Source organism: Amyelois transitella, chromosome 3 (assembly GCF_032362555.1).
Source record: "Amyelois transitella isolate CPQ chromosome 3, ilAmyTran1.1, whole genome shotgun sequence".
In the NCBI taxonomy this organism is placed as follows: domain Eukaryota; kingdom Metazoa; phylum Arthropoda; class Insecta; order Lepidoptera; family Pyralidae; genus Amyelois; species Amyelois transitella.
Genome location: NC_083506.1, coordinates 8,773,488 through 8,800,029, shown reverse-complemented (window position 1 = coordinate 8,800,029; position 26,542 = coordinate 8,773,488).

Here is a 26,542-nt window from a genome sequence, read left to right as displayed (position 1 = left end):
ATTATTTTATTTTCATTGATGTTAAAAATTCCATTTTATGGTTTCAGATAATGTTATATATTAATAATGGTGAGGGCGAAAAAAGGTCGTTCATCGTTCAAAACCCCAGCCTTTGGACAGGTCGTTCATGAAACCCTTTAAGAATGCCTATAATGAACAATGAAGGATGTGGATAAGAGCTAATTCAGGGGCTAGAATTACTGAATTAGACATTGCTGGACTTGTTTCAGATGCTTTAAAAAGGTAGCACGTTATGACATAGCAGCATCGGGATTCGAGTGTACGATATATCCGTTTGACAAAAATATTTTCAGTGACTTCTTCTCCATATAAGTTGGCTATGGAAATTAAAGAAAATAAGCAGATAATGAAAGAGGAAAATAAATTACATCGTGGTATATTTAAGAAGATAGATAAAGAAGAGAAGATAAAAAAGACAAAACTTTGCCGTTACAAGAAAACCGTCCAAAGCGTAACCAATCTGCGCACACAACCCAAGAGACGTATCGTGTGGTATGTTAAAATGTCATGACGAGGACTGGATTCAGTGCAACTCCTGTAAAGAATGGGCTCAAGAGGCATGCGCTGATATTCCTGAGTGCTCTGACATGTTTATTTGTGACTGGTGCCACCTTTACTAGAAATGTTCGGTCATTTTTAGGTATGTTCGGTACTAGGTGCCACAGAATGATGAACCAAAAATTAATACCAATGATTAGCTACAATTTTCACTAAGAATTTGTATTCTGTTAATTATTTGTTAATTTACTTACATGTCTAGGATTGTTGTGTACCCAATAATGTGAAATAAATTAATAGAAATCCATTCGTATTTTTTTTAATACCCTCTAAGCTTAGGTGTTCGGCACTACGGGACTTCCCCCTATATATTTAACTTTATAAAAGTATTTTAATCATGCAAATGCAATAGATGCAGTAATTTATCTACAACATGCTTCTTCATACATACACAGATCATTATCCGCAACGTGAAACATCATTTACACTTACATTCACAGTTATAAATATTTATCACAATAGCTAAAAAAGGAAAGACGCCATTAGAATACACGCCCACCGAATAACCTTTTGAACTCCTACGATAACGGTAAGGTGTTACCATAACAAAAAGATAATTATTTTCAAACTTGTTATGTCCAAACCATGTTCTCATAATAAAAAATACTGGTATACTGTATAGTATGAAAAAAAAATTAAACAAAACAAATAAGTATATTCTTTTAATCTCCTCCACCCATTGCGAAGCCTACAGTCCTCCAGCGCGCTATTGTTACTCTACAATTTTATAAGTTTATGATTATTCATCCTAACTTACATTGGATGTGGATAAAATTAATCAAAACAAACATGTTGTACGCGTAGACGTACGCGTACAACATGTTGGTGTCGTGTATCTACTTTTAATCTTCTGACAGTCTTACTCGAGTTATATGTCTAGAAAGCTTGAGCGCTGATTTGTGGAGAGTGAAACACTCATTGCGAAACCTACCCAGCCTCCAGCGCGCTATTGTTCGCTCGATACCACTTTTATAGTCTATGAATATATATTTGCAGTTATAATAGTCATATGACTTTGAATGAAATTGTCACAAAACACAGAGATAATATTCAAGTTTTTTTTACTGAAGATACCAATTCAAAAGCTCGATAAAATTTTGCTGAAGTAAAGAAACCCAATCTATCAATTGAAAATTAAAATTAAAGTACTTGGTATAAAAAGTCACCCGTTAAAAGGAGCATAAAAGTACGAAAAGGGCTATTAATTTATAGGTTTTTAACTGATGTACAGATTTGAAAATATATTTTTGGATTATTCTTATTATATACTTATCGAACATTTTCACATGGTAAGTATACAGGTAAATATTTCTTTATTAATTACATTTAAGTACCTAGCCTACCTAGCGCGATAAAGTTTTGTTGTAAATCAAGTTATCAATAGGCTAGTTGGCACATAATATTTCGTATCGTATTAAGCTTAGGAAATCAAAATATATCAATCACTACATAGTATAAAACAAAGTCGCCCATTTTGTCTGTAGTCCCTTCGTATGCATAAAACATTGGTCTTTATTAGTTCTACAAAAAAGTCCGCGATGACATATATCCAGCTTTTTTATTTAAGTCACAAAAACTACTTTTCTGTATTAAAAAAACATTTAATTCGTTGGGTGATGTTTAACTGGTGATATAACCAATAATACATATATCCTTATCAAAATAAGTAAGTTCATCATCACGAGCATTTAATTTAGATTATTTTTGCAGTTTACAGTGTGTTATTTAGACATATAGTTTAGGAGATATCACGATATTAGTATTGCGGCACGGTACGGGCCGGCCGCGGCGGCGGGGGCAGCAATCTGTACATTACTTAAATATTTTTTCCAAAAACTGATAGGGGGGGCGATCAAAGAAGAGTCACAGAAACCAAAAAACATTTTAATATTTTAAACGCGGTTAAGGGAAAGAGAAGTTATTGTGAATTGAAAATTAGTATCCAATATGTGTTGGTGCGTTGACTGTATTTGTCGAAGTAGCGGGATACACGCAAACGAAGTTGCGCGGGTCAGCTAGTTTAAATAATATAAAGCGCATGATTTCCAGAGAATCCCATTTTAAAATGTATTTTCAATGTTAAATTTGAAACGGCAAGAACGCCGGCCGCTCTTATTGTAAACAAAACAATTACAAATCATCTCATGGACAGAGCTTAAAAAAAGTTTGTAAGGTATTGTGTGTACATCAGGTAGGTATTATTTATCTTTAACAAGGATAGTTACTATATTTTTCATGTAATCTATTAGAAATCATGATTTTATCTTCAAACTTCAAAATGATTTGATTTGAATGAAAAAATTATCAATCTAAATACCATGGCGAACAGCGTTTTCTTCGATTTTGAAAAGTATAATTTTAACTTAAGTTTTGAGACTTTATAAGTATTAAAAAGTTTAATTATATATATTTATGGCCAAAATAGCAAATGTAAACTATTTAAGACCAACTTGGAAAAATAGTTAATTAGCCTATTGACTTCGTTTTAACATCGATATTTCAAACTTAGTTATTTTAATTAACCCCAAGCCGCACAAGCTAACGCCAGCCATTTTTCTCTTTAATGTAGTTACGACTGACCGAGGGCTCAACGACGATGCGCTGTTCACGTCACCTTCCTTTGATGAATTCAAGCACTTTCCTCATGGCAAATTAAACTATCACATAGTTTAAAATTAAAAACGTTTTGTCAGCTTTAGCTGTTCGCGCCATTCGAGAAATTATTTTTTTAGGTAGGTACCCACCCTGTATAAAAACAACTACTTAACTGTTAACACTTACAAGATACACTAACACGAAAATAAGCAATAGAAATTAAAACGTGCTAATGCATGCATGCATAACACAGAAAAAAGGCCTTGGTACATGGCTGAGGCAAGATTTGAACGTGTGCCACAATTGCATTAGGCCTTTTGATCGGACACCACCAAAGCTCAAATATTGCGTTTGTGAAATAGCACGAGATTACTGCAATAATTATATGATTCTAATTTGAGTTACTTACATGAAGGTTACAACGAAAATAATCATCCTCTCCTTAGGTACTTTCGTAAACAGGTGTAAAATGGATCGTTATGTAGCAAAATTACCATAATGCTGTTGTCAAAATATTCGCTCTCCGGAACAGAATATGAAATGAGTGGGTCGACTCAGCGCAGATTCTGCGAGTTTATGTGACTTGATGTTCGTTAGAGGTGAGCCTGTAATTTTATGCAGCCATAAATTTAATTTATACATTGCTGGATTCAGCCGTGTAAAGGTTTGGTTGTAAAATGTAAGCGGGGTGGTCATAATGAAGACAAACTGAGCGCTGTATTCTTGCATGGGATTCATGGTTGTAAAGGCGCCAGTATATTGCTCTGCAGACACGCGATACGCGCTAACTTTATGTCGTATAACATATTATAAGAAACAGCCGGAGCACCTATGTTTATCACATATGAAGTAAGTTAATTAAATAGACCCACAATTGTATGTCAGCTCTCTATATATTTCATCCCACGATTTACGTCGATGTTATAGGGGATGGTAAAATGATTCTACAAGATTCGTCGATAATTTCCTAGACTAACCTAGAAGCTGATACAGCTGGAATCAAATTCATGATATGACGAATCTTTATAAGTATAAGCTTCTTAATTATGTGAGCATAAGAATGTAGCCTGAAAATATCACGAAGTAATGGATTTCAACTTTAAAGCTGGCGCTCGGCCAGCGCTATACAGCGCCATTCCATTCGCCTAACATTTATTTTCCTCTTTAATCAATATCGTAAAACAATTTAATTATGCGATAGGCTTGTTGTAAACGAGAACACAATGCCACCTAAATTGAAGCGAAATTAATATCCGGGAAAATCCATGAGTATTATAGTTTGACCATAGCGCAGTCATTGCCAAATTGGCTTATGCGTTCACCATAGAATTCCGTTCACTATCTGACTAAACGGTTAGTTCATTGTTTATGATAATTAATTACCTACGTTTTATAACTTCGTATAATAATTTTAGGTAACCTTGACCTAACAAATACAATATTTCTCCTTGACAGTGTTTTAGTATGAAACCTAAAATAAACATCCTTATTCCAAGTTTATTAGCCCTGCCCTTAGTCGCCTTATACGACATCCATAGGAAAGATATGGAGTGTGTATATTCTAAAATATCGTGAATATTACATCTGTTTTAAGTTGTTCATTTATAATATTCACATACAACCACCTAAAGCTTCCTTCATAACGCATGCAATACTTATGCAGTTTAGTTTAAATATAATTTAGATAAATACTTTTTAAAAATGCCGTGTGGTTCCCGGCACCATTACAAAAGAATAGGACCACTCCATCTCTTTCCCACGGATGTCGTAAGAGCCGACTAAGGGATAGACTTGGGATTCCTCTTTAATGTAAATCCCTGCCAATCTAAGGTCTGCCGCGCCGATGGATGCATGGCTAGGGGCGAGCCTAGTCTCGAGCGTGCCACTTCCGCCATGGGGTTGGGCGACCCCCAGGTAATGGCTAGCCTTACCCTGGCATGCGGGGCTCTGCTGGGGCGGACCAAATTTTTCCCTAGCGTCTCGTGGGAATCGCATGGATGCAAATTTTTTGAAAGAGCACCTAGATGGCGGCGATGGTGTCCGCACCCCATCACGTCTCGTTCCCGGCGAGAGCGGTATGCGGTCTGCTGAAAGCCGCTTTGCGACGATGAATGTAAGAGGAGGAATGAAGGATAAGATTGAGGAAGTATGCCAGATGATGGATGAAAGACGTTTGGATGTGTTGTGCGTGAATGAAACGAAGCGGAAAGGATGCGACGCGACGCAGCACGGCCCTTACACGGCGTATTGGTCTGGAATTTCCAGTACCAGCCGAGGCTGTCAAGGGGTCGGTCTAATTCTTTCTGCACGAATGGCTGAGTGCGTGAATGAGTATGAGTGTGTCAGCCCTCGTCTTCTATGGATTAGGCTGAAAGTTGGAATCACTCGGATCTTCGTTCTAGGTGTTTATGCACCTTGGGATGTGGGTTCGAGGGGTACAACATCAGCAAAAAGCGAAAACGAGGAGTTCTGGAATAGTGTAAGAGAAGTATTGAAAGTTACCAAGCCAAATGAGAAGATTATTATGTTAGGTGATTTTAATGGATGGGTGGGTGTAAAGCGTGATGGATATGAAAAGGTGCTTGGTGCGTTTGGTGACGAAAAGGTGAATGATAATGGAAGAAGTGTATTAGAAATTTGTCTAGAGTGGGATCTTTTTGTGTCGAACTCAATGTTTCAACATAAAGAGATCCACACCTACACAAGAGTGGAAGGTATTTTAAAAAGTATGATAGACTTTGTGATTGTAGATGAAAGATTGAAGAACAAAGTGCTGGATACCCGTGCATATCGCGGTGCTGGCATTGACTCGGACCATTTACTGGTGATATCCCGGATAAGGGGTATCTTCAATCGCTGGCGGCACAGGGTAAGGGAGCAAACCAGCGCTTTGGAAAGAGTAAAAGTAGAAAATTTGCAAGATATGGATGTAGGTAAGAAGTATATTAATAAACTGAAGGATGAATTTGAAGATTTAGAGGAAATGAGCGATATTGAAGATGGATGGAAGGAATTTAAAGAAAGAATTGTGAAAGTAGCTGTTGAAGTGTGTGGTGTAAGTAGAAGAAGGAAAGGAAAAAATCACAAAAATGCGTGGATGAGTAAAGATGTGCAAGAACTTGTGCGATTAAAGAAGAAAGCATGGCTGGATTTGTTAGCAGCAAAAGCTAACTTAAGAATGCAAGAGGTTATAGATGAAGATGTGAATGAAGCACGTAAGGAATATAAGAAAATGAAAGATTTGGTTAAGAAAGCTGTGATTAGAAAGAAAGAAGAGTATAAAGAGGATTTTGATAAAAGGCTATCAGAAGACTTTCAGTCAAATCTGAAAGTATTCTGGAAATCCGTAAGGTCAGCCCGAGGAAATACTATAACCAGAGAGCTGACTAGGATCAGATGCCAGGATGGTAGCGTTGTGAAAGGAGAAGAATGTGTACTAAAGATATGGAAGGACTATTTTGAAAGTTTATTTGAAAAAAAGGAAGGAAATAAGAAAGATTTCTGCTATAGCGAAGAAAAAGAGAATGAGATGGAAGGCGAAATTGAAATGTTCGAAATTGTGGAAGCACTTAAGAGTATGAAAGCGGGAAAGGCTGCTGGGTGTGATAGAGTGTCGGTCGAGATGCTTAAAGCAGGAAAAGGCGTAGTAGCTAGTCAGTTGTACTGCCTTTTCAATTTGTGTTGGAGAAGCGGCCGAGTACCAAAAGATTGGTGTAAGGCTGTTATCGTGCCACTTTACAAAGGAAAAGGGTCACAGCTGGACTGCAAAAATTATCGTGGTATAAGCCTGCTTAGCGTCGTCGGCAAATTGTATGCTAAGGTATTGATTAATAGAGTCAGGAATGAAACTGATGACAAAATATGGGATGCTCAAGCGGGATTTCGAAAGGGAATGGGATGTACTGATCAGGTCTTTTCCTTGCGGTGCATAGCCGAAAAGTTTTTGGCCAAGAGTCAAAAAGTCTATTGCACATTCGTAGATCTGGAAAAGGCCTATGACAGAGTTGAGAGGAATGAATTGTGGTCAGCACTTTCTATGCATGGGGTGAGCAGTCTCTTAATACGAGCACTGAAATCCTTATATGAGGATTCGAGTGCTTGTGTCAGGATAAACGGAGCGCACACTGAGTGGTTTAAGATTGAGAAAGGCGTTAGGCAAGGATGTGTTGCGTCGCCGTGGCTGTTCAACCTATTTATGGATAGCTGTTTGACAGATTTGAAAGAGTCTAAAAGTGGATTAAGGATGAATGAGTTACTCGTCAAATGTCTGCTCTATGCCGACGATCAGGTTATACTGGCGTCATCAGCGGAGGAGTTACAGGAGATGGTAAACTGTATGCATGAAGCTTTAAAAGAGAAAGGAATGAAAGTGAACGTAAGTAAAACTAAAACACTGGTTTTTGAAATGGAGAAAGAAATGACAGCATGTAATATTTTGATTGGAGGAGAAAAAGTGGAGCAAGTGAAAGAGTTTGTATATCTAGGATCAAAGTTTACATCAGATGGCAAGTATGATAGTGATATTGAAAGGAGAGTGAACGCGGGGAACATGGTGAATGGAGCTTTGCATGCCTTTATGAGCAGTCAGAAACTATCCAAAAAGGCTCGACTGGCTGTGCACAGGGGCGTGTTGGTCCCGACATTAATGTATGGGAGTGAAAGTTGGGTATGGCAAAAGAAGCATGAAAGCAGAATAAATGCAGTGGAAATGAGAGCGTTAAGGAGTATGATGGGTGTGAAATTGAGTGACAGGATAAGGAACAGCGTGATAAGGGAATGTTGTGATGTGAAAGAAGATGTAGTTACAGGAATAGAAAAGGGTATGTTAAGATGGTTCGGTCATGTGGAGAGGATGAATGAAAGCAGGTTGACTAAGCAGATATACAAGGAGAGTGTGGAGGGAAAGGTCGGAGTGGGAAGACCTAGACGAACGTATCTTGATCAAATTAAGGACGTCCTGGTAAAGGGTCAGGTCAAAAGTACCCGAAACCGCCGAGCTTGTATGAAGAGAGTTATGAATGTGGACGAAGCGAAAGAAGTATGCAGAGATCGTGGCAAGTGGAAAGAGGTAGTCTCTGCCTACCCCTCCGGGAAAGAGGCGTGATTTTATGTATGTATGTATGTACTTTTTAAAAAATAAGTACATTACAACTACGTCTAATATAAATGCTACCAACAATATAAGTCTTTGTAACAAAATTTGAATCGACGCTACATATTTAAATATCAATACCCTTTCTAAATCCCCAGTACTGGCTTAAAGCCAGTCTGATTCCGTGCTTCTTCAAGCGCGGTTAATGTCGTTATCCAAGTTAAAATTTAATAAACCGGGCTCCAAACGAGTAACCGTACGTTCAGTGCTTTAGTAGTTTATTTTCAAAGATCGTTAATACTATTAAATAAAGGACCAAGTATACTGATGTATTTCTATTATTATTTTTAACATGCACAAATACCGAAAGGCGAATATATCGAAAGGTCGTACATTCAGACCGGGACGGCCTGTTTGGGGCACTTGACGGAATCGAGTCTCTGAAAAAAAAGGTCCCGGATTCAATTCGAACTTTTTTTGATTGACCTGGTTCTTGAATGTTTGTCTATTTAAGTATTTATTATTCTAAAATTTAGTGTCGTTTAGTTATTATCCCGCATAACACAAGTCTGGAACTTACTTTAAGGCTTTCACTAAAAAGTAGGCAAATACTACACCTTTCCGCTTGCCACGGTCCCTGCAAACTTTCTATATTAAAAGGTTAGGTAAAGAACTGCCCATTAGGTTGCATGAAGGGAGTAAAGAATGTGTACGAAGCAAAAGAAGTATGAAGGGACGGTATGGCAACGGGAACGAGGAGTAATTATACATATAAATGTATTAAAATATGTACAAATACACAAGATAATTTAAGTAAGTATGTAGTAAATGTTTTATTTTTAATTTACATCTTCGAATATAGATACCATTTTACGTCATTTTAGAGAGAGAGGGCTTTTATTGGATTTATTTCGAGATTTTGATTACAAACTCTGCAAACAAACTTACATAAAATTATTAATATGTTATTTGAACTTTGGGAGTACACCCTTTCAGTTCCGAATTTTCAGCAGACAATATTTCAAGAGGGTAAAAGGGTTTAAATTCATCGGTGGCTGTACATTCTAAGCGATCTCAAACACATCCTCAACAAATAAACAGTGTTTATTTAATTTAAGTTTATCGGCCTCTGCCCGCCGCCTACGGACCTCGCGCCTCTACTAACTTCTGGATGCTGTTGATACTATAAGCTTCGCCAATCAACTTCTAATGCCAACCACCGCCAGCAAAATAGATTGCTTTTTCTCAATCGATAAGGATAATGAAATCAACAAGTGAGGAAACTCTTAATTACTTTCATCTAGCCGAGATGAGCGTCTGGGGTGTGTATACACCAAAGTGTATACTTTGGTTCACAACATCGCTAGCAGCCTGTCAATAAACATAATAATTTCTTTGCATTTGCTACTTTTCATGTTCTTCATTGTGTTCAAATTAATGTGTCATCATAAACCCATGGTTAATCGTCATCCATCTGGCGTCTGGAGAGTTATTTAACTTGCTTGTATCAGCAATTGTCAATTTATTTTTCCTATGTTCACGCTTTTTTCTCCGAGAGTTAGGTTCTTTTACTCTATCCAGTGTTTGTGTTTAGTGAGCTCTTAATTTATTAATATTATCTTTTTTTGTTTTCAGTCTTTTTCCGTGACCAGACACTAACATGGCTTTCATCAAAAATCTTCATAATTACTATCCTAAGCGTAAAACATTTTCTTCATTTAACACGTCTCCGTGATTAAGACCGCCTGCGACAAAAAGCAGCAAAAAATTTTTGTCGAGGCATTGGTCAGTTTTCTCGAGAGCAAAAATACCTGCGTCACGGTAACTGCCGCCATAAATCTCCGACTTCCGAGGAGATTTCTCGTCGGGACGCTCTTACAAACTTTTAGTACGTGTGCTCGAGACAGCCGCCCCACATTTTCAAGTGCTCCTAAGGATTTTTGCCAAATTATGGGCAAGTATTTGTCCCTTTTGCAAAACTCCGCCAAATTAAGCGCATGGTCGCGACGCTAACTCGCCCGTGAAAGGTTTTGTGAATAATGGGTTTGGATAGAGGTTATTATGATTTTCTATTTACTCTTCTTCCTCCTGGCTTTAGTCCCGGTTACATCGTCACCCTTCTGGAGAGGAACTCGGGGTGTGCCTTGGACCATCCTGATGATTTTCTATTTATTAGGTTAATAATCAATAGTAAGTTATATTTATACATATCGTCGGGAGTGGTAGTTCTATACGTGACGTTGAGTGCTTCATTAAAAAAAATTAATGTAATATTAAGTCAATATAAAATATTGAAAAAAGTTAAAATTTGACAACATTACAAAGTTATGTTCAATGTTAACTTCGTTCACAGATGAATAATCATCAGTTTGATTTTTCGTTTTAGAAGACGATTCAGAGATATAAAATCAAGTTAGAAGGTCCCGTCCCAACCGCTACACCAACTCAGCAGCTGTAACACGTAACCGCACCGGTTTCATATTTCGCCATTTCATATAAATTTCTATTATACCCCAATATTATGCAAATACGAGGTAATAATCTTTAATTGGTCGGCCGACGCGGCGGCCGCTAACCGCGCTTGTAAAAACAAAATCTCGCTATCCTTTTTCTCGCCTTTATTTGGACAACATTTATTTAAAATGGCTTTCATTTGAATATTTTGTTATTCATGTAAATATTCACGCCTATATTATGAATGCTGCTGAAAGAGCGTTTTATTCATCAAAATTTCGTGATTGAGTTTTAAATGCCTTTGTACATTGTTGTTTAAAAGTAAAAAATAATTAATTCCCTATAAAATTGGGATGAAGAATTATTTTTGTTTCAAATAATTTTACAACTGTCTTAAGTATAAGAGAAACAATTATATTAAAAACTATTTAGTTACATAAATTTTTGATATAACTAGATTAAAACGAAATCAACAAAATCAGCCGAATAGTTTGAGCTGTGAGTTGATAGGTCAGTCAGTCACCTTTGCGTTTTATAAGGTACCTAATAATATACAGTTAAATAATTATATAGATAACTTACAATTTTACTACTTCATATATATCTTCATATTCAATCACAAATAATTCAAATTTCAAATATAAAAAAAGATTGTATACGCGGGGGCCAGGTTCCGCCTTTGAATATGTTCTATGTATTTCGTCCGGTCGTCGATGTCTTCGGTATATATAGCCCCACATACCATCTTTTACGAAAGCTAGCCATTATCTATGTAGGTACTTTCAGTCCACAAAACATTATTAGGTAATATCTTTCACACAATATTTACAGTTCAGACATTAAAATATATAATTATTTAAAATATTAGGCAAAAACTGTGGTATAAAAATCTGTCTTACTACCAGTAACAAGTAAAAACCGAGAGAAATGGACTCTGAACGAGTTCTATATTTCCCGAAAATTCAGCTTCAATTTATAATTTCAATACTTCCAATTTAATGGATATCCTTATAAATAACGAGAAAATGATAATATTCGAATTCATAAATGGCGGGATAAGGAAATATTAAAATTACCAGAGAGATTTATATTCCGTGTTTGTTTCCAGAGATTTCCAAATTATCTCTAAGTAGAGTACGCAGATTTCGTTAATATGCAGATTCATGCAAATTGGCAGAGAAGCAGAGAACTGATGACGATGCCACGCCCTCCTTGCTGGAATCAGATGTCGGTTAAATCAGTGTGTTCGTTCTATTTTCAAATTTAGCCTTTATTCTCGTGCGGTAGATGCTTGAGGCTCAGTAAACTCATTACGATGAAAATGTATGTCTCTAAAAAATATACTTACTCAAAAGATACCTCGTTTTCTTTAACTATATTTTAGTCAACAGACTTGTTTATTTGACTATAGACATTACCAACAGAGAAAATATATGTATATCTTAAATATTAGAGTTATTCTGGAGTAATAAATAAAGCCTTATAGATACTTCACAATTGTTCTTTTCAAGCAACCTATTAACATTTATTATAACTGACTATTATAGTTGAAACAACGGACAATGTGTGAAATGTAGTGTTTTTATTTCATTTCCTACATAAGGGACCTACATAAATGCCTACTTCTTACCCCAATCGCTCACATCGCTTTATGACAGTCGCTATCGAAAATGGATTGATTTATAAATCCAAATGAACAAACATACAACTCTCTGTCGTGATCGGATCTGACCTCAAATAGCCCAAGGATAAAACGTACGTGTATCTAAAGGCACAAAATGCAATAGTCCTTTTCACTGGCTTTCTAAAATGTACACGCTGTTAGTATTTCGCACGTTCGAAAACTATTCATGTCGGTATATATCTTTACGGAACATTTAAACCCGTCCTGCTTGAACTTCGATCGCATTCAGCTATTCAGGTTAAAAATTATTTCAACACCATTACCTCGCAGCTGCCACTCCAAACTTTTATGTGTCTGCATCAAAATACACCTACTACGGAGATCCCTCATTTGGAGCTCCGTTTTGATAGATAATGGTAACTTTGTTGCAAGATACGGATACGACCAGTATTGTAATCTAATGGTCGTACTCCTAAACTTTGTTTAACTGTTAGTATCCATTACGATGTATCCTGTCTAAATAAAGTTAAACCTTTTTATTATTATTTTCTTTGCATATTTTTCTAGAGAAATTCAATTTAGGATACTGTTATGTTTGCTGTAAAGAATTAATGAAATTTCTATCTTATCTACCAATATAATATTAGCTTATGCTTTTGTTTCTTCTAAAGTTGTACTAATTAATGTTCCAGTACGAAGTTGATTACATTCAGAGCAATTCGATCGACGGCGATTACTTTTCGTTACAAAATAACTTTCCTTCGCCCCAGAACTTCAGGTACCTAGAAGTGGCAGAGTAACTTTTGCAATCAACTTCTTATTTCTCTGTAGTTATATACAAAGTTCTAATTCATCCGTTAAATTACGTCGTTTAACTTGATTGCTTTTTCAATTGCTGAAGAGTTTGAAGAATAGTGGCAACTATCTTTCAGACTTTTCAGTTTTTATTCACGATTAAATAATCTGCGATTATTAAATAAATTTTATTAGTGGTATTTATGTATCCCGATTGCATCTTCACCATTACAATATTAGTGTTACATTAGTTGAAGACAAATAAATTGTTTGAATTCGTTCTATAGAACACCGCCTATTTAAAAAATCATAGATACAAACCGGTATATCTAGACTCTTAGTTATATAATATTTGCTCCATTTAGACAGTGAATAACTCATTCAAAGTCGACATTCGGACGGGGATGAAAAATACACGTGGACCGAAATACCTGCATTATGTTGAAAGTGCTTAACGACGAAATGCACTCAGTCCCCGACGTATCAAAATACAGTAAGAATATAAAACGACCCCTGTGGTCATAACCCACCAATAGCTTGACAATTAATACGCAGATAAACATAACCGCTGTCTGTACATACAAAAATAGGGTTTCTGTACACAACATACATTAGTTAATTAAGCGTAGATACTATTAATATATATTATATATATATATATATATATATATATATATATATATATATATATATATATATATATATATATATATATATACATACATATATATATATATGTATGTATATATATATATATATACGAGACAGATTACACAAATTGACTTAGCCTCGAAGAAAGTTCGAGACTTGTGTTACGAGATACTATCTCAATTGTAATTAATACTTATAAAGATAACCATCCAAGACCTAGGCCAATCAGAGAAAGTTTGTTTCTCATCATGCCCGGGATTCGAACCCGGGACCTCCGGTGTCACAGACAAGCGCACTAGCGCTGCGCCACAGAGACCGTCAATAAACTTATAAACCTAAGAACTTTATTTTCCTTTTTCCTAAATTCCTAGGAAATTTTCTATTGCGGTTCTTGTCACTTTCCGGTGACATATGCATAGCTTGAGTGCATTATTGCATGAAATATATTTCTGTACTGTCCATGTTTTACCGCCGTTCCAGTTTCGCCTGTCCACTGAGGTTTTATCCAATGCAAATCACAAGTGCTATTGTTTATTTTGTTAAGTATACTGCTTTTATCTAGCCTGGCGCATCTCGCTGGCTTAGCTTAATTCGAATAGTTGAAGCGGGTTCTGCCGAGCTGTATAGTTTATAGCTTCCCTCGTATTCTATTAAGAAGACAAGCATAACATCACTACAGTGAAAAACTTTGCATAGTTTTTAAATGTAACGATGTCCGCATTTTTACTTAAATACTGCAAGAAAGTGCACTGATAAGGACTAAATTAGTTATATATTTAGGTCATGCTCGATTATACAAATAAACCGCAAAGATACTACGCAATCATTGGTGTTAAACTTAAAACATCTTTGCATAAAAAGTGTATTTTTGATAACGATAACAAATATGATGAGTGCATACCCCACAGATCTCAGTTTCATTCTAAATGCATTCAAGGTGTTGATCTATATTAATTATATCTATATTATAAGCTTTTGTCAGTAACCTTATCAAGGTAAGCAACCTTTAAAAATTAACAACCTTTTAATAGCTGAGTCACCCAGTAGTTAGTTTTCTTACCAACTTCCTCAGCAGATGGGTTTAGAATGAAGTACCCACTACCGCGTATGAACATAATCTCCATTCTAGGTTGTCTGCCTCATCAGTCGCCCGTTTTTCCTCCGATTTCTCTACATATTACTCGGTATTGACCTATTTTTAAGTAAGCCTTGTAATAACAGCATCAGCAGCGCTGCATCGAATTATTATTTTCAAGGGAGGTAATTCAATTATAGGGAATGTATTACATATTCATTAGCTTGTTAATTAGGTGCTTGCCCCGCGCCCGCTACGAACAGTTGCCCCGATGAATAATATACAGGGAGTTATCTACCTGAATTATCTGTAGGGTCACTATTATGCCATTAATATTATGTGAAAAATAAATGGCTTTCAAACATCAATATGATCATATTGATGTTTGAAAGCCATTTATTTAAGTAACCATGATACAATATAAGTTAGGTTCTCATGAAAGTTTGTGGAGATTAGGATAGTAATTGTTGACCTAATTTTATCATATAAATAAAAAAACAAACGTTTCAGAACTGGAAATTAAAAAGCGGAAACATTTGATATTTCCGTCCATATCATGATCACGTGGTTTCTACCTAGATGATAATGGTTGTTCAAAGCAACGTCTTCTTATGGAGCTTTGCCAAAATATATCCAAACGACCAGTCCTACTGTCTGCATAGGAGTGTGTGGCAACAAGTTTTTAAAAGTTACCCTACATGTTTTATACTTTATACACCTATATATTTATTACCAATTTTATTTTGAACAACCTTGTTTAAAGGCTCATATTATATATCTACCGCTACAATGTTAATTAAAGGTATATTAAAATGTAAAAGTTTTAATTTTGAATTAGTAAATTTTTAGGGTTTTCAAAAAATATAGGTATTTCTCTTTTTATGAAAATCTGTATATAAATTGATACGAGTATAAATGCAACATTCTGTTTTAATGCTGTAATTTTAAATAAAACCAAGCATTTTGCAATAATGTCGCGAATGTGACACTGGAAGCTAAGTCAGTGCAAATAAAACGTTAAGTACTCGAACGACGCCAAACAGCTGAAATTCTTCCAAGCGTGTGATGCGAATAATTAAAAGCTGTCTCGTTAGTGCCCAAGCCGAGTCTGGTGGCCATGTTCTCAAATGTTATCCTTCCCATTCTCGCAGCCACCTGGATGAAACTCAATTAGCAACAATTATTCTGACGACGACACTGTTAACCCAAAACTTTCAGAGACTATTTCGTAATTAATTTTGTTCCCAACCCGACCCCAACTTACCGCAGTTTGACTTTACACCCTTTTACCCGCCTTCAAATATTCATTTTGCATTTCTATTTATAGAAAATTTCACTCAAAATTATTCCAACTATTGTTAGAGAATTATATCAAATGAAGCCATAAAGGAAAGTTTCGAATGGTTTTCACGCCCGCTACTACGTAGTGGTCCATAACGACCATATAAGGCCGATTGCTTTCTTAAACTTATCCCATTTGTACCCCAGTGAAGGAATCGGAACTTTTTATTGTGCCAAACTTACGAACTAGAACGGCTATTTCCATTTCTATCAAGTTGGTGAGCCCAACATAACGATTAATTTATTATTCATTCTATGCTATAGACATATCGGTAGGAGAACTATTTACGAGTGCAGAAATGACTCAAAGAGAAATAAACGTTACTGTGACCAAATGTTGAGACCACAATATCCTGATGGAGGAATCTTTATAAAGATCTCTCTAAAATGGGACCACAACCGTTGCTTTATACGACTCCAGGTGCTGTAAACTGAAACCGAGTTGGATAAAATAGATACGTAGAGAGAAAGGCGGATACACATCTGAATTTGTACACACATACGACGAACAGACCGCCCAAGATATACTGCTCTTCATTTTCAGCATTAGGGACCTAATGGCGCATGCATTACTGTAGATTTGAGTTTAAATAATGAGGTAGTAATTTAAGATAGAAGGTTTCGCCTCGACACTTGGCCCTTGCTTATTGCTGAAACAACGCGTGAATTGTCCGCCTGGCATAAAGTTCAGTATTAACATAGTAAGGAACCCATTTCCATTATCATCCCCAATTTCGTGCTCGGGAGGCACTTAAGCACTTAATGGATCTCGGCTCCCCGTAATTTACCGGGACGTTGGATTGAATAAAATCGTAAATCTTAACACCAACCGAGCAAAGGTGTTATTACCAGCAATGATTCGCGATTATTCTTCCTTGAAGACCAGATCATCTCCAGATGTACATGTATTTTAGGTGAAAGCTGTCGCAACAAACGCGTCCCTAATGGAAAGGAATATAATAATATGGTAGGTGGTTATTGTCTGGTTGTTTTCACTATGACAAGAACATTTTTTAATACGAGTGAGCAAAATTTAATAAAAAGAAACGTCCATACAATATTTTTTTCTTCTGCATGTTAGTGACATTATTTACATCGTTCATAAAAAAAATTGTAGGTATTTTCTGAAACAGTTTGAAACAAAGATTAGGACAATACTATACTGTGTATAAAAAATTGCTGTTCTATAAGGGACAAGAAGAGTACCTTTTGCTACTTCCAACGGGTGGAAAGCCTAATACCTAGTGAAAAGGAACTACAAGATATAACTTTCAAAAGAAACTTGGTCTTCAACCTCATCAACAAAACGTTCGCTTTTACGAGTGAGTTTTCTTGTAAAAACGAAAATCAGAAATAGTAATAAGTTCTTGGCACGTCATAAGCTATTTAGAAGATTTTCTCGGTAATTTTCGTACTTTTTTAGGTCATCGCTTTAAAACCTTGGCAAGAAGTAGGTACTTTTACATAAAGGTAGCTATGATGTAAGTAAGTGAAACGATTCAAGGACTCTTTTTTGAATATAAATAAATAAATATATACGGGACAAATTACACTGATTGAGTTAGCCTCGAAGTGAGTTCGAAACTTGTGTTACGAGATACTAACTCAACGATACTATATTTTATAATAAATACTTATATAGATATAAACATCCAAGACCCAGGCCAATCTGAAAAAGTTCTTTTCTCATCATGCCCTGGCCGGGATTCGAACCCGGGACCTCCGGTGTCACAGACAAGCGTACTACCGCTGCGCCACAGAGGCCATCAAAGAAAGAAATGAAGAGTTTCAGTCCGTGTTATAAACGTATAGCGTAATTTATTTTATACTCACTCCTTTTTATTTTGGTGCACAATTATTCAAAGTTGGCTGTCAACGTGCATAACCTTTCCTCTTTTCTTGTCACGCGAATATAATTTTTTTTTCAATACTAACAATATCAGAGAAGCAGTCGATACAAAAATGGAACTGTAAGCCGATAGAATACTAGTTAAATTTAGACTAGACAATGGTGGCATGGGACAGACTGGGGGCAGAATGCAGGAATCCACAAATAAAATGGATCGATATTTTAAGCGTTGCCCAGCCTCCCAGAGGATCCAACATGGACTCTGATCAAATTATCGTGTTGTGCTTCGAATGTACTGTCTTGTTCATTAGCTGAGAACATGTGTGCTATTATCAGGGCATAATGGGGAATTACTGCAATATCTAAAAGAACAATATTTGTATATAGATATATAAAAAAATTTGAAGCTTTTTCGAAAACTGCTCAAACGATTTCATTATAATTTGAAATGGAAGTGCACAAGGGGGTTAAATCAATGGAGCTGGGTCCCACGTCCATGAAAATTCGTTTTTCATATTTTCACTCATAATTTTGTTTAAAGAGTGCTATTTTATTTTAAATTTATTAATTTATATTTAATTTTTATTCACAGTGGATTAGATCAAGGCAAACGTACATTTCGGGGTTTATTTCAGAAGACCTCGGGGAAATACAAATTCTAATACAGTAAAGCAATAAAACATTGTTCAACGTGTTTCTATGTAAATCCCATAACTACACTTGAGCCGGGGCTCCCCGGTGACTAGTAGCTCCAGCTTAGACCGCGACCCGAGTAATACCTCGCCGACATTGTAATCTTAATATTAAGTAATTACTGCCGCATTTCGACCTACGTCGAATACGATAATCTTATTCATAATAATTGTTATTATCATAAATAAATACATAATTATCCAAACAAATACATACGTTATCCGTATAATTCAAATATTTTTAAAATACGATGTAGCTAAAATATGATTTTTAACACCAGACCCAGCCAAGTCACAGTAAATTGGCAATTTGTATAAAAAATCTCATCTCAAATTTGTCTCTAGGTATTATTTATGCCAAAAATAATAATCCGCAAATTGAACGCCAAAAATAAAATAAAAAAATATATTCCATTTTCTTAAACTTCCTCTCCCCTAAGTAATTAAGTTCGATGTTTTCCGGTTTAAAATTATCTTGATTGTAGATTAAGTAAAATGAAGCAACCGCCAATATTATAAAATGTAATAAGCGATTCGTGATGTTTATTTCACATTGTAACTGAAATTCTGTAACATCGGTGTGCATTTTGACATTGTTGAAAACGAATATCTATTGTTCAGGAGAATCGAATAAAGCTTCCGGAGGCAGGAGCGCGGGGCACGGGTCCGGTGTCGTTATTCCAAACGAGTAGTTTCTCTTGTTAGCGATATTTAGTCCTTTGTTTCTCAGACAAAAGAGAAAATTGTCTTATTAGATAAAGTGATTTGGGGTCCCGACTAGTTCACAAACACAAATTACATGAGTAAAGGCGCCGATCGCGAGCTGCGGAAGCCCGATTATGTGAGCTCGTCGCCGCTTGTGCGTCGATCACTTCCCAATCGCAATTTTATCTAACGACGAGCCAGACTCGTTTTCGAGGATACGATGTCTTTACTGGTGAGAAATACCATCGTTATTTTATTATGGCATCGCTCGGAACAGCGATCGAGATTCCTATTACGTTTACTACATCATCGTGCTACTACAGGTAGGGAATAACAGGAATCAGATAGCTTGTTTTCGTGAATGTTTGGCAGAAGGTTTTATGTTATTGTGTGATTTGTATTTTACTGTGCTTTAAGTGTAAATTTAGTTAAAAAATACAATTTTACGAACTTACGAAGTTTTCTTCAATATACCATATTTCTTCCTTCCAAAAATAAGGTCGAACCTTCGATACACAGGAAAATATTAATCAAATACCTTTCAATAATCACATGAAAGTGCAGAAAAGCCACAAGAATTTCAATTGTGGACATGTGTAGGTAATATACATTCCACGAAATAATTAGTTTCGATATGTGATAACTATTATACATATGGACATACATATATTATGTACTACCTCTAATAATACCGCAGAAGACATGACATGGTACCACAGTGACTGCCTAATTGGCTATACATTTGTATATTTGCTAATGTTATCTTTATTTGTATATTATATGTCAGATCAGCACTTTTTGTTTACAAACGATATTAATTATTGCAAAAATAAAACTTTTGATAAATGCCTTTTCATTATTACCTATACTATAGAAATACGATTAATAGAAGTTATGCGGATCTCTATGTATAAAACAATAAATAATACGGGGCTAATATTCAGTAAAACTGTATTTTTCAGCCGTGATGAGAATTTTCTCCGAGTTCAAAGACATAAATCGTGTTCTGTCTCAAAAGTGAGAGCCGAGCGCATTATATTAAAAATTTAATAATACGTAAATAAGTTAAGTCAGGTCACGAGATAGCAAAAGTTGAATAAATTCGAGCCCAGTTTCTATAAATTTTGTATTTTGTAGGTTTCCACACTTTTCAGTTCACCCCTGCCTGATTGAGTTAGGTACTATTTCTTATTGCCAGAAATTACATCGAAGATAATGAGTCTGATAGAGTCTTTATTTGTTTGTGAAAATAAACTAGCAAAATCTCGCCATACACAATCGCCGTGTCTGGTAAATAATAATATTTGTGCGATATATGTAATTAATACAGTTAGTAAAAAGCTCTGTCATCAAATATAAAGAAAATTACATTTAGTATATGCAGATGTGATTTTTTTTTAAAGAAATGCATACAAATTTATCATCACGTCTATCCCTTGCGAGGTTAACAGAGATAACTGTCTTGAAAAAACTGAAAGGGTTGTGAAATTACAAGAAGAGTTCCTAACTTCTTCCTTAGTCGTCTTTTACGGCAGTGTGTACGGAACCACACGAAATTGTTTGAGAGTACTTTATGGAAAATTTAACTTATATAAGATACCACTTGTTAACAAAATACAATAATGGGGACAGAATGTCCCACCTGAAATTACTGTGAAAATAGCTATTCACCCTCCGTCAGCCCGCAGCGGGAAAATGAGAAATGAAGGCGGCTGGACACGTTATTATGAGCACTCCATTAAACTTGTCGCAACTTTTGTATCACGGATGTGTAGCGGGTCCTGCCTCGCCAAAATATTCAATTGGCGTATCCTAGGGTTGGCCGCGAGCCAGCCGCCCCTGCATATTGATGTGCCAACTTTTACCGCCAACGCAGCTCATCGAAGCAAACTTAAACTGCCGACCTGCCAAACCGTAGCTTATGCGCTACTCGCATGACTTTAATGAGGTGTCTTACAGCTAACAATATGGTCCAAAGTAGGAATTATTGTAGAGGTGGTCGATGTTCACTGCTTAAAGAGAAATTGATTTTTATTAAAAACTTATCTTTTGAGACTACCTACCTCTATTCCTTTTTCTCTTACTTTTCATTGATTCTCCTCAACAAAATTTGCAATAACCAATATGCTTCTTTTAAATAATTATTTACCATTGTAGATTACTGCAAATAAAAATAACACTAGATTTTTCCTACACGGCGAGCATAATGATACTCACGTCTAAGAAAATAAGGTTGTGTATAATTAATATTCATATTTAAAGTATTTACGGAAAATGTTTTATCGTAAAATAAGTTTCTGTTCTCACTATAAATATATCTCTTAATAAATATTAGGTGTTTTACTACCTTCCTTTTACACAATAGTAAGCAAAGTAATGTGATGGCTATTGACGGAAAGTACGCTTTATTATTATGGCGCCATATAAAGTAAACTATCCGCTTCCTTAAATCGGAGGAAGATCGTCTCGGTTTGATGGATGGGCTTTGAACAATCTTCTGCGAACTTCGACGCACACAATGGGATGAACAGATTGGAAGATATACCTAATTATGTTGATACAGTATCAACAACATATTGACAATATCGCCACAATAACTGTCAGCTAATTGTTTTGTTTCCAATTCCAATTCGGGGTGCAATTCTTTATTGTAAATTTAGCCTGGACTATCAAACGTAGTTGTATTTAATTAGATATGATGAAAAATAAATTTCACCTTACCTTATTTTACCTTGTCTAAATAACCTACCAATAATCGATATACTTACGTATATTACAACTGTGATGCCTTTCTTCCTTTATTGAATTTCCATTATTTATTTACTCAATTAATAAGCAAATATTTACAGAAAAGTTAATTTACATATCTGTCTTATAAAAACGATGAATGAAATCGTTTTTCTTTCTATCAGGGAGATGAAAATCCAGACAAGAACAAAGAAACGTTTCAACATTTAAAAGCTTCGCTGACGTCTGCCAGCAATTATAATATCAAAAGAATCGCTTAGTATACCCTAGCTGATTTTTGTTGTGTTTATTAATTTATATAAAATTTTAAAATTCAATTCAGTCCAAAAATTTCTACGTAAAATTATTGTGACAAATATCAAATGGTACACAAAAAGGAACAAATTAAATTAATACAATAAAATGTGAAAATTTATGTATACAATTACTCTCTGTGGTTATTACTTTTCGCTAACAGGAATTTTCCGGGAAATTACCTACGGTTCACCGGCCGCGGCCGCCTCCAACTTTGTTATATTTCTCGTTACCAAAAGAGCGAAGAGTGGAAACTTTCCCGGTTCAACTCGTTTGCGAGGCCCGCGCTATCACGCCCCAGAGGCCTAACCTTTTTCTTATAGGCATCCTCTAATATGTGTGCAGCACTAACTTGAGATACTCAAACTACATGCTGCGGGTGCGTACATTATTGAATGGAGCATAGTAATTCATTTCTTATTGACATTGTCATTGCAGATATTGTTTGTATGTGAGAGACAGTATGTATATAGTCATAGTTTTTTCGCTATTATGAGATTTCAAACTCCGATAAAAAGAAGTGTGCATTTTAGAACTTTCAACTTTCTTTGAAAATACAAACAAAATTAGTCAAGTCTTTTGCATAATCTGCGAATTTCAGAAACAATTCCAAATATGATAATAATAATGAATATTGGGATATTGTTAAAACTCAAATTGATCTCCAAGCAACTGTGACGTGAGTGACGCGCTTTTGTGCGGTATAATGACTATTGTTACTATTCGATAAAATATCTTCTTACTAATGCTTTGGTATGATTGATTGCTTATCTTTCGAACTTGTTTTTCCATACTACATAAGTATAAATTCTGTATAGTATAAGCTTTGTAATGGCCAACTATAAACAAAAATTACAAGAACACACATACAGTCACGTCTACATCCCTTGCGGGATAGACAGAGCCAAGAGTCTTGAAAACTGATAAGCGACGTTCAGCTATTTGGCTTGCTGAAAAAATGAAGAGCATTTGGATTCATTTAATGTTTTATTTTTATTCATTGCTGTTTTTATTTATAATTAATCTGTAAAGTCCTCCTTTAGTGTCCTACATATCTACATGCTAAATTTCAAATTTCCCGACCAGGAACTTCTTAAGGCTGCATTGGATCTATCAGTGAAATAGTAAATTTCTCCTTTAATATAAATAATCCCTTCTTTTTGCAAGAAATTAAATAAAAAATTACATGATTGTGGTTAATGAGGCTAGCACTGTATATTGGAGTTGTTACATAAATAAAATCAATCCACAACGTCGCCACATAAAAAGGTCAAACCTAGGACAGGGATGGCGTTTTAAAATTTATGATACGTCGAACTGATCAATACGACGAATGAGGTTACTTGGATACAATTTGTATTCATATTATGAGATAAATAGAACTCAATATTTGTATTCGTATGAAGAAGTAAATCTTAAAATGTTCATAGATGAAGTTAAAATTTCTATTTATTTTTATAGAAACAACATATTTCACATTTTACCTGCGTATACACATTTGATACCTAGGTTTACATATTGAAAATATATCAAACTTAATAGTTGACTTAAGGCAACAAACTACAAATACAAGTAATTAAGATCATCAGTGTTACAACTTCATGTAGTGAATTTGCTTCCATTAATATGTCAGGAGCCCCTTAATGAATCGGCCGTACGCATATGAATATTCAACAAGGCTTACATTGCTAGATGAAGCTTCAAAGGTTTATCTGTAGGCATTAAGTCCCGAAAGCGCATTTATTAATAAACCAGTTCTAGATCTATGTAATGTGCCAATATAGGTCAACATTCTTTTCATATTCATTGCTTATACTACAGGTCTACCTGTGAAAATATATCTATCATTTGACTGTTTTATTTTAAACAGTACCGCCTTTACTCATTTTTATTTTCAACATAAAACAAAATATTTCTGGCATAACTTTGAACAAAAATCCGAAAAGCAATCTCAACAAGCAAAGAAATAAAACGAAAAGTTTGGTTTATTATTTGTTCAAATTAAAAGCTGATTGATAAATGATAAATTGGAAAATATTGCGGGCAAAATATTTGTCTTATGTATTATAAAAATATAAATAAGTTTATTTTAAAGTAATCACATTTCTAATGCAGCAGCTGTAAATAGGAATTAAAATTAAAATATCTCACAAATCAACATACCTACGCAACGCACAGCCGGAACTACTGAGCACAAAATTTGAAATTTGGTAAAAATGTTCCTTAGGGACTGTAGAGGTGCACTAAGAGAGGATTATAAGAAATTCCCAAGGGAACGGGGATTTTAGGGCTTTATTCTTTTACGTAGGCAGATGCGCAGGCGTCCTCTAGTGAAATCACATTTTAATATCATGAAGCTTTGAATATATATTTTAATAAAACTAGATATTGACTGAGTATTTAGGTTAAAACTTAAAAGCATCTTTTAACTAATCGGCAAAAAACATATAAGTACTTACTTACATATTTTACATATACATATATACACCAAGACCTCTTATTTTTTTAGATATAGCATAAAACTATCTCGTGTACCTAATGATAAAGAACACATTAACGAAGAAACTACAAATCCAAAGATTGCGTAGGTACTTTCCGAAAACTAACCAAACAAAAATAGTTGGAACAAATGACCACGAATTACTGTAAGAACTAAGAAGTTGGTTTTGAACAAAAAAAATGCGATTGGGGCAACAAATTGCGTAAACAAGGGATTTCAGCCATTTTATTTGAAAAGTTGGAATGATGGCGGTTTACTGCCTACAAACATCTCAGACTCAACTTACCATACCATGAAAGTGATAGGAGCTCATAGTGGTCTGTGTAGGGTTTCACTGGAAAACTTGAGGTTGTTTATTGAAGAGAGATTGAGATCAAGAACAAGAGAGAGAGAGAGAGTGATACATTACCTAATCTTTCTACTTCAGCAGTGCAATATTTTACACACGAGAAGTTACCGAGTGGTCAGATATGACCAACAGTTGCTATTTTAGATATAGATCGTAATAATCTAGTCAAAATAAATCCTACATTCGTTAAATAAAAATGTTTTACAAAGATTATAAGGTACCTCACATAAATATTACAATACTCTTAAATATTGATGGGTTAGTATTATAAATTTTTGCAAAGCATTTTTTGTTTACTTTGCCTAAAGAACATTCCAAAACATGTACTAAAAACAGATCGTCTAAACGAAAATGGCTCTTTTAATCTATCTATCCAATCAATAGAGTCAGATAAGATTGTCCCGTCATTATTGCAGAGTAATTAATCTTTGTCTTTGTTGCCTCCGTTTGCAGATCTGTCGGCGGCCGATATAGACAGCTGTCATTCTGAACCAAGTCACATAATAAGGTGATCGCAGAATATACAAATAACATTTGTTGTACCGATGTTTGTATCCACTGTAACTTCATATTCAGGTGATTTGTTTTACAGTTATTTCTGATCCGATTTCCGACCATGTACTAATGACTATTTTCGAAGTTATGCATTTACGGTGAGGGATAACATCGCGAGTAAAGCTACACATTCAGTCAACTAGATGTGTAACCATGATCGATCCATAACCCATGTTGAAAGTGGAACCCAAGAACCCAGAGTGAAAAGGATGTACCTAACCGGAATTGAAGCCAGAAGGAAGAAGATTTGTCAGAATACGAGTATAAAAATGACAAATCTGTACTATTGTCATTTTGAGTCGCGGTATACTTTGCTTTATGATCTTATCTGGGAACTTCATAAAACATTCACTAAAGTTTAGAACAATGCGGATTGAAAATGTACGACCGGATGAATTCTTTACCCGCGTGTTTTGGCGAACCAATTTAGCGTACAACAGTTCATTTCAATTACAAAAAGATGCCTTTAATAAGTAAAATTATCTCCCAGAGCAAAAACTTAATAGTTACTATTTTCCGTGGAATTTTTGGATAAGTACAATACTAGATGTAATCTGAATATGAGGTAATCTGTTCATGACAGATAAGAGTAACTTTAACACAGGAAGACCTAAAATTCAATTTATTTGTTAGTTTGATGAATC